General features: G+C 34.7%; 1 long non-coding RNA gene across 2 annotated transcripts; it reads left to right on the top strand.

The window, feature by feature from the left end:
• Positions 1-797: 797 nt before the first annotated feature.
• LOC131036165 (uncharacterized) lies at positions 798-10,265 on the top strand. 2 transcript variants are annotated; one of them, XR_009104061.2, is made up of 3 exons: positions 798-815; positions 1,022-1,488; positions 9,708-10,265. It is a non-coding gene; the product is annotated as an uncharacterized LOC131036165 (long non-coding RNA). The 2 variants fall into 2 exon arrangements; XR_009104060.2 differs by lacking the exon at positions 798-815 and having other exon boundaries at positions 835-1,488.
• Positions 10,266-11,206: the final 941 nt, after the last annotated feature.

Below are 11,206 nucleotides of genomic sequence, written 5' to 3'. Positions count from 1 at the left end.
GAAGAATAAGATTAATTAGCTTAATTAAAGAATTAAAGAATTAAAGAATTATTTAATCAATTAGAGGAATAATTATTTATTGTGTTTTTAGGTGCCTATATTTAATTCAAATATAAACCAATGAAATAATACAATTAAGAAATAGGAATGTAAAATATGTTAATCAAAACTCTCTATTCCATGACTGTATAACTTTCATTGCTCTTCTCTTATTTGTGGTATGGAAACCTGCAATTGACACAATGATTCAAAGTTCGTGATTGTTGAGAATGGGGATTGAATGCTCAATTTATAGATTTTTGGAGAGGATAGAATGAAAGGTAGAACAGATTGAACAAGAGGTGGAACTCAGGTAGCTCAAATGATAGTTGAATTGCTGATTTAAAAGTGAAACAGAATAGATTGAAATTCTATACCAATTTAAAACCATTTGATAGATTAATTGTACCCAAATTAAAACTTCATCATATGATCTTTCTATAATAGCGATAATAGCTAAATTTATTGCCGTGGATATCAATTATTTGTTGTTATAGAGAAGTCAATAAAAAACAATTTTTTTTTTCTACTATTAGTTCCTTCATTTGGGTCATTCATTGCATTTTCTATTCACTTACTTCACTATGTTGCAATCTATGGTTCGTGACTTCTAACCATTGTGGTCCATCTAGATCATCCATAAAATCTTAATTCTATGATAACTTTAGGACTCCATTTGGTATATCTATTTCTTTTGTTGAAGTGTTAAGGTATGTTCAAGTGATGTAATATTTATTAGTTCCTTCCTGCTGGAACTATTGCCGAGGCCTCAAAAAGTAATCAGTGATTAAACTTTATATTTACAACCAATCAAAATTTAGTTCTTTTCGAGATTTATTTTCATCTGCTAGTTTGTTAAGGAAAGTTTCTATATTAATTCATTTTTTTGGCACAATATTATTAATTCATTTTTTTGGCACAATATTATTGGTTGTTTTAATGGTTGCAGGATTGTGAGAAAATTTATGCATAATGGTTGCAGGATTGTGAGAAAATTTATGCATTCCCAATACAAGAGAACGCACATCCCTCGAGATATTGCTCTGCACCTTACAGGATTGCAGATTGCAGACATTTCAAGGCTAACATTTTGTCCAATTTTCCAAGGTCCGGTCTGCACAGGTGGTTCCAAGGCTAGAACTCACAAGAGATGAAAACGTGGACTTAAGCCGAGCTTTATTCACATGCATTGACATATTACTACCAAGAGCGGGTGTAAGAGAACCCAAATTATTATAAGGTATACACACTAAAATAGTTGATAGGTCATGTCAAATAATTGTGCACATGCAGACATGTGACACCAGCAATGTAACGTGTCAACAAAGATAAATTTCGAAAGCCCTAGTGTCCTGTCAATGCTTCACCATTTTTTTCCTGCTGGACTTGAAATGGAATTGCGAGCGCATGTAGAAAGAATAGAACAAAGCCGACGTATTTGCTTGATGAGTGAGCTGTCAAACCTGCCACTTTTTTCATCTGTATTGAAGTTGCCATGTACTTGTAATATTAACCTTGAAAAGCTTTAGGCTCTAATAGTTTTTTTTTCAAAAGTAACTTTGTGCTTTTGTTATTGAATTTCTAACTGTAATTTGGGATTTTGAAATTTAGAACCGAAGCTAAGAAATCACAAGTTTTGGATCTAACATACAAACTGATAGAATGGAATTAGAATATTAGGGTTTAATGTGTAAACCGTGATTTTGATTCAGGGTTTGCAATAAACCATACACGACAGAATTTAAATTGAAATTTAGCTGCAAAGGTTGTTTTGGCAAAATTATTGAAACTTATCAGAATGACAAAATGATTTGGATAAAGGGTTAATTTTATTTTCTTTCACATCCCAATAGGAAGGGAAGCAGATCGTCCATGAATTGCATCTAATGCTAACAATAGTGAGCCAACGTTCTTAGAATAATTTGTCCTTTATTCATTGAATCTAGCTTCCAGGATTAATTTTGTTTGTCATACAAGCCGATTGTGTAGTTATACATTGCCTCAGCTGACAAAATAGAAAACCCAACATGTGAAGAACAAAGCTTCCCCAACAAATTTTACGGAATGACTGAAAATGGGGTTTAAATCAAGATATACGTGTTACAGACCCAGAAAAAATTTGTAGGGCAGCAACTCATCTGCAACAAATTTATTTCCTCTGAGAACTCACATATATGTGTTTATCTGCATGATTTGCTCAAATATCTTTTACATGATCGTTTGAATGCCAATAAGCATGTAGTGAAATCTGCTCTCATATCCAGTCATTTGTGCATCTTAAGTTGCACCCTTTTACATCAACTAGATCAGACTCTCCCATATCCAGTGATTTGTGCATCTTAAGTTGCACCCTTTTACATCAACTAGATCAGACTAAGGGGTGAATGTTTTGCCCTCTGTTTTCTGCTCAGTTTGATTGAAAAGTGTTAATGCATTAGTAGCTTCTGCAAGATAAGACTCTCCTAACTCATTTATCTCCTCTACTCTGTTATTAGTTTACTCATTCATGCTTTATGTTTATCAGACTATAACATTGATCATAATTATAATATTGATATTGGATAATGATGGATTAGATTGACGACCTACTTAACTATGTTAAGCGTCAATCTAAATGCTATCGGGCTATTAACCCGATAGCATATATGCTAACCGTTATTGTTTACTTTATATTGATCCATTATTATATGCTTTGATACCGATTCATTATCGGGTATGTTTTATATCTGTAACAATTAACAAATGATACCGATTCATGATCGGATATGTTTATAAGCACTGTTACAATTAACAAATGATACCGATTCATGATCGGATATGTTTATAAGCACTGTTACCATTAACAATGATACTGATTCATTATCGGGCATGTTTATAACCACTGTTATCATTAAATGATACCGATTCATTATCGGGTATGTTTATAGCACCGATTAGTTATGTTGATGATGTCATTATCATTAAAAAAACATGTCCGATCAAGGTGCCACTTGATCGTGGCCATCCTACTATTTATACATCATTCCAATCAAAGGAGATGACATTGAAATCGATACATGTTCATCCTCCTTACCTACAGTAAAAGAAAGATAGCAATATTAGTGTCATAGGCATAATATCAAAATTAAAATACACCATCCTGCATATAACTTGTCCATTAAATTGGAAATTACAATACATTTACATGGTATCAGAGCCAAGTTGATTGAACTTGAGGCTATTTAATTTCGTGAAACAAATTTAAGAACAAGTTTATATACTACATCACATTTCTTCAAATGGCCAGTGCTATCAGATTCGAAGACAGACTCGGAGGTGGCGATGATTTTTCAGCCTAGAAATTCAGAATTCAAATGATCTTAAAGGAGAACAAAGTGGATTCATTTGTTCAAACTAAAAATGCTCAACCCGAAAATGAACCTGACAAAACAGCATGGATTGAGGGAAATGAAAAGGCAATAAAAATAATAGTTGATGGGGTGAGAAACAACATAATGCCCATCATAAGAAAACATCAGACAGCCTATAAAATGTTCAAAGCTCTTGAAAGCACATTTGAGATATCAAATGCAAGTCGAACTCTAGCATTAAAACGAGAAATAAATCATATCACCATGAACAAAGGGGCGACAATCAACGCCTACTTTATGCGGATATCAGTTTAAAAGATGAACTTGCAACTCTGGACTACGAGATCCAAAGCAAAGAGTTAACACTCATTGCTTTAGATGGGTTGCCTAGTGGATGGAGCACATTCGTCCAAGGCATCAGTGCAAGGTCCAAATATCCCAAGTTTGAAAGATTAAGGGATGACTGTCTCCAAGAAGAATCAAGATTGAACAAGATAGGAATGAAACACAAGAATATAGATGAAGACCTGCAAGTTCTAGACACCAACTCCACCAAGCAAAACAAGAAAAGGCAATTTAGAAAGAGAAAAGGTCGTCAAGGCAAGAATACTTCAAAAAAGGACTTATCTCACATTCAATGTTACAGATGTGATCAGTTCGGACACTTCGTTGCAAAATGCCCAGAAAGAACCAAGAAACATGCTACATTTGTCAAAGCAGGAAAGACTAAAGGAGAAGATGACTCCGGGAAATACGTATTCTACTCAGCACTCACAAGTCAAGCTTCTAACAAAATCAACTCATGGGTGATTGACAATGGTTCCTCCAGGCACATCACTGGGTTTAGAGAAGTACTTGATTCCATGACATAGGAGAGTGATGAGGACGTAACCATCGGAGATGACTCCACACATCCAGTCAGAGGAGTAGGAACCTGCACCATCAAATTGAAGACAGGCATAACCTTGCGGCTTGAAGGAGTACTATATGTCCCCGACATCAAAAGAAATCTAGTCTCTATATCGGCACTGGAAGATAACGGATACAGAGTGACATTCATGGACAACAGAGTATTGGCTTGGCCAAAGAACTCCTCCATCAAGAAGGCAAAGACCATTGGACAGAGACGGGGCTATTTGTATGAGCTATGCACGGAACCCAACCTAGCCCTAATCCGTGAAGCCACTAATGCAAATGAAGTTTGGCATAGAAGATTAGGCCATCTGAATTTTAGGGCTTTATCTTCAATGGGAAACCTTGTCACAGGTCTACCCAAGTTAAAGCAAGATCATTCAGGGGCATGCAAAGGATGTGCCCTAGGTAAGAATGCCAAAGGTGCATTCCAAAATAGTACTAGGAAAACTAGCAAAATTCTAGAATTAGTTCATTCTAATGTATGCGGACCTATGTCCGTATCCTCTCTAGGGGGGTTCTTGTATTATGTAATATTTGTTGATGACTACTCTAGGAAGACTTGGATCTACTTTCTGAAAAGTAAAGAATCAGAAGAGATCCTCTCTAGGTTTAAAGAATTTAAATCACTAATTGAAAACCACTCAGGAAACAAAGTTAAAACCCTAAGAACCGACAATGGGGAAGAATACACATCAAATTCATTTAAAGAATTTTGTAGAGATAATGGGATTAAGAGGGAGCTTACTATACCTTATAACCCCCAACAAAATGGGGTAGCGGAAAGGAAAAATAGGACTATAGTTGAAGCTGCCAAGGCCATGATATCCTGGATCAACAGAAAACAGTCTTCTGTAGTGCAAAGTTCCACCGAGGCCAAACACATTGCAGCCTCCATGGCTGCCCGAGAAGCGGTGTGGCTTAGAAAGTTGCTTGTGGGATTGTTTGGCAATCCGATGAAACCTACTATCATCCATTGCGACAATCAAAGTTGCATAAAACTTTCAATGAATCTAATGTTCCATGATAGATCCAAACATATTGAGATCCCATACCATTATGTACGAGACATGGTAGACAAAAATGTGATCAAATTAGAATATGTTAGTATGGGAGATCAGACTGCAGATATTCTGACCAAACCACTTTCCAAAGTGAAGGTTGATCACTTCAGAAAGGGTTTAGGTATGATAGAAAGGTAATCTCCTTTGTAAATAAGATGTTGAAAATGTAAACTTCTTTTGTCATGTTGAGACATTCTGGGTTTTACCCCCTGTGTTCATATCTAAGAGGTGACGATCTCTCAGATTATGAACACTTGTATGCAAACATCATAAGGTGATGATCTTATGATTCTCAAACCAATTATCATGTTGGATCTCTGGTATGTCATGGATGTGCCATGATAGTGTTGTGATAAAACATTTGAATAAAATGTTTGTGCACATATCACAATATGGATAAGATGAGAATTCAACCATCCTCATAACCTCAGTGTTGCATGTTTAGGCAATACTAATATCACGTGTCTAGGTGATATCTTGTTATAATAAAATGATGAATCCTTTATATCACATGGTTGGGTGATACTCTATGTCACATACTTAGAGTAATGTTTTATATTTGTATCCTATGCCCTGATGATACTTCATATCATATGTATAGATGATATATATTCTTGGAGACTGACATTATGGAAAAGAAATGTGATGCAGGTTACTTTATCTATCTTCCAAAAGCTAAGAGGGAGTGTTAATGCATTAGTAGCTTCTGCAAGATAAGACTCTCCTAACTCATTTATCTCATCTACTCTGTTATTAGTTTACTCATTCATGCTTTATGTTTATCAGACTATAACATTGATCATAATTATGATATTGATATTGGATAATGATGGATTAGATTGACGACCTACTTAACTATGTTAAGCGTCAATCTAAATGCTATCGGGCTATTAACCCGATAGCATATTAATGTCAATTCATATATGAATCGGCATTAATATGCTATCGGGGTATTAACCCGTGAATCGGCATTAATATGCTATCGGGGTATTAACCCTATAGCATATAATGCTAACCGTTATTGTTTACTTTATATTGATCCATTATTATATGCTTTGATACCGATTCATTATCGGGTATGTTTTATATCTGTAACAATTAACAAATGATACTGATTCATGATCGGATATGTTTATAAGCACTGTTACAATTAACAAATGATACCGATTCATGATCGGATATGTTTATAAGCACTGTTACCATTAACAATGATACCGATTCATTATCGGGCATGTTTATAAGCACTGTTATCATTAAATGATACCGATTCATTATCGGGTATGTTTATAGCACCGATTAGTTATGTTGATGTTAGTAAGGGTCACGACCAAGTGACATCTTGGTCGAACATGTCTAAAAGACATGTCCGATCAAGGTGCCACTTGATCGTGGCCATCCTACTATTTATACATCATTCCAATCAAAGGAGATGACATTGAAATCGATACATGTTCATCCTCCTTACCTGCAGTAAAAGAAAGATAGCAATATTAGTGTCATAGGCATAATATCAAAATTAAAATACACCATCCTGCATATAACTTGTCCATTAAATTGGAAATTACAATACATTTACAAAAAGCAAGTCGCCCAAATTGCTATTATGAATAGATGTCTCTGCTGATTTCCCCATAAGCTTGCATAGTTTCAGTCGTGGATTTCTCATAACGTTTGAGGTTGCTATTATGTGCCATCACAACAGATTAAAAAACTGCCTTTCTTTCAGACATTCTGTCAAACAATTCTGACGCCTTCCATTTTGTCTTGTTGGATGTGCTGTGTATAATCTTACATATGTAGATGTGTGTGTTTATTCTCATTGTGGATTCTAAATTTGTCACTGCTAGCGCTTAGGATAATTACTATAGGATTCGAAAACTTTCACCTTTCTTCAATTTGTTTTCCTTTATATGTCTTTCTTAGTTCAGATACGTGGCTTCGCGCTACTTATCTTGCAGTCTCTTTTTTGTTTAGCAAACTACTCATACATGTTCCTACAAGATTTCTAGTAAATGTTGAGGTTTGCATTAATAGTAATACTATTGTGGCCAACAAAACCTGTAGACTTCAGGTACCCAAATGATTTTTAATTAAGTTGGTCGTGAATTCTTTAAGATGATGTACAATATATTACACAGAATGGTTATAATCAGATTACTGCAAATTATATATGATAACTATTTTAACTGCACTTATGCCAAATGTATTTTTGTATCAACGTAAATTCATATGCTCTATGGTTTAATAGGCAAACTTAAACAATGCTCACATTTAGAGGGTTATAGTTGGGGTGAAGTCATTTATACCCAATAATGGGAATCACATGTTCACTTGGGTCACCTAAAAACTAGGTTTACCTTTACAGTTACAAACTACTGGCGCAATGGAAATTTCAAATTTACAGTGATTAATAGTTAATTGATCCTGTGTAACTTGAAAATTTCAACTTACAATATCATATTTTTCAAAACTTAGCATCCAATGTTGATGGACCATCAAATGTCATAGGATTGAACTGTAAAAGGTTTGAGAGACCTTCTCTTGACTTAATGCACAATTTCATTATACTTTTTAGTTACTTCATATGTGTGAACATTAGTACTAATTTCAGTTCAAATTTAAAAACCTCTTCTGTTATACCAAGTTTGATACAAATGAATGCCTCTGTGCCTGCAATTCAAGTCAGTTCTAACAGAGAACTAAAAGAGTTAACTTTATATAGAGAGAAAAAAAAATAGTCCTATGCTGTCTGAGAAAACATACAAATTAAAACAAACAAAACTCTACACTATATTTCACCTAACAGAAAATAGAAACTGATTAGCTCATCTCCTTTGCATAGCTCCTTCATATCTACCTAAAACAGATCTTTATTTTCCTATATAAAGGAGAATATCACAGCCCCCGCATAACACCGCAACCCCACTAAGTGACTTAAGTCGGAAGAGGCACGACAAAAATAACTTAAAATAGAAAATCACGAATAGTGAAAAAGATGGATTTTCTTCCCAAATTACAAGGCAATGGGACTTCTCTCCTGTGTCTTTTCTTCTGAACTTCTCCTGCAGTAATAAGCCAGTTATTTTTTGGAGTTTGTGATTAGCTTGTGTGCCTAGAGAGGCCATAACCCCATAAGACTCATAACACTACCTCTTCTAAGATTGGATAACAAATTGCAGCCAACTGATTCAGCGAATCATTAGAGATTTGAAGTTGTTGATGTTTGATGACACTAGTTCTTGATCAGCCATTCATAGTTGAAAGGATTTCCTCCACATTAATCATTCTGCTTACATGCTGCAATTGTGCATCCTGTAGCTTGAGCAAAATTGTGGCTAATGATTTTCATTCTTTCTGCTCCTAAATGGTTGCTTCATCTACCCTAACAGATTTTAATTTAGTCCATAGGTATACTCGCAAGTGTTGCATGTTCATCTTCACCTTTCACAAATAGAGATTTTCTCTATTGAACTTTTCCAAATATTGAGTTCTTCACCTTTGCCAGCCATTTGAAAAAGAAAATCTAAATCTACCCACTTGAGAAAACCTTTATTTAAGAGTTGCAGTTATCATCCATGGCTTAGCCCTCTTGTTTGGGAAGTTGGGAGCTTAGCTCTGGTGCCCTACTGAAAATATGACCCTGCATCCCACTAACAAAATGCAAACTGGAAAAGAGAACAAAATAAAAAGATGAAAAAATGTCCTTTTTATTCAAGCGATTTGCTGCATATAAAGCAAATGTATACAGAAATAGACTCCACCAATCATGTCATGGATTAGGGATTTATTAACTGAGATAAGGCATCACAACTCAAGGATTTATTAACTGTAACAGTACTGAACAAATTACTACTAATCTAGATTACCAGTGATGGCAGCTAACACTTTTACTGGTTAATTTGCACAGTAGGAATATGTTGGTTGTGGATACTCCCATTAGATTGGAATGCATAAAAACAAGTTATATAGAGTAGGATTTGCAAATAATATGATGGATAGGCACACACCACCTATTACTCTATATTTTTTGGCTTCTTGGTTCATTAAGAAAATGTGGCATTACATTAGTCTCATGCTCAACTTTTCCCTCTTTCAATAGAAGGAATAAAAGCTTAAGCTCAAGCAATGTGGTTGATCATTTTGTTGATCTCATGTTGATAATATGCCATTGAATTTATCTTATGTGGAGTCTCTTGATGTCTGTAGATATGTAAAGGGTATATAATTCTTAAATTCCCTTTTTCAATCTATTTCAAAAATAATTCCATGGTATGGTAGCATGTTCCTATCCGACTTATATCATTTTCATTTTCAATCTAATTGCACTGCCCATTTGTTGCAGAGAAACCATGGATCAATATGTTGAAGATCAAAAGCTTGGAAATATAGTTTTTCCGTTTTATCAGAGCATGTTGGGCTAAAACCAGACCATTTCATTAACATGTTTGAGAAAATGTCACAGACAATGTGAATGAATTACTACACACCCTGCCCAAGACCAGATCTGGTTTTTGGCTTAAGCCCTCATTCAGATGCAACTTGTTTGACACTGTTGTTGCAGGATGGTGAAATGATAGGGCTATAGATCTGTAAGGATGGGAAATGGATTCCTGTTCAACCCATCGTCGGTGCCCTTGTCATATATATTGGGGACATGCTCAAGTAATGATGATAAATTTTAAGTTTTTAGGCCAAAACAATGTGAAGGACCTATTAAAGGATGTTAACTTGTTTCGAAGATTATTTGTATGGGTGTATAATTTTTAACTTTTTCATCCAACCTGTGAACGATTGCCTCAATTTGAGATTTCATGTATTAAACAAAACTCTCCCCTCTTTATTCTTGATGATGTATTACCTAATTTTTTGTTTAATAAACTGGGATTAATGCTTGATGCCACCAGATTGATATCAAATGTAAGTTTTGTTTGTGTGTTTTGATTTAGGTGACAAACAATGGAATATATAAGAGCGTTGAGCACAGAGCGATCACAAGCATAGACAGAGATCAAATCTCCATTGTGATTTTTTATAGTCCAGGTAAGGAAACTGAAGTGGGTCCTACTCCTGAGCTCATAGATGAGTTGAATCCCTATCAATACAGAAGATTCATTAGCCAAGCATATTTGCAGCATTATTTTTCTAGAAAACTTGATGGGAAGGGGAGTATTGAATTTGCCAAAATCAAGTCATAACTTTGGTTGGACTTTGTTCAATGTTGGGCTCGTTTAACACTTTTGTCTATCCAGCATACAAAATCTGCCTTTGATCGTACTTGTTACTTAATTAAAAATTAGAAGACAATGAATTTTTTATTTTTCATTAATTAATAATCATGATCAAAGGTGCATGCTGTATGCTGCATAGATTTTTCCTTGCTTAACTGCTTGGTACCTATGTGGTCAGGCAAAAGACCAAATTTTTTTTTCAATGTTATTTTGTGTGAAATTAGTTTGAAATGGTTTTTGGTTTTGACTATGATATTCCCTTCCAAAGGTTTTGTTTGACATTCCCCATATTTACTGTTTTCATCATTTTTCAGATTACATTCCTTGCCTTTTGAAGTTCTGCAAATTAGTTTTTGAGAACCAAAATTGTTTCAAATTCATTAGTGACTTTCGTCATAATGAATCAACATATGCATACTTGATCAAGTACCTATATGTTTTCTACCTGTAGATAATTTAGCTACACAGGTTGAAGTTATATGGACATTTTATTTTTGATAAACAACACTTTATTTTCCACAAACATGTTAGATGGCTCAAGACATTAAAACTTTACATATAGTAGATTGGGCATGGGTATGTTACCTTTCCACTAATTTGTATGCTTCTTTCC

The sequence above is a fragment of the Cryptomeria japonica genome, chromosome 10 (assembly GCF_030272615.1).
Source record: "Cryptomeria japonica chromosome 10, Sugi_1.0, whole genome shotgun sequence".
In the NCBI taxonomy this organism is placed as follows: domain Eukaryota; kingdom Viridiplantae; phylum Streptophyta; class Pinopsida; order Cupressales; family Cupressaceae; genus Cryptomeria; species Cryptomeria japonica.
The sequence above is the reverse complement of the archived record's forward strand: the minus strand, read 5'-3'. Positions and strand labels throughout refer to the sequence as shown.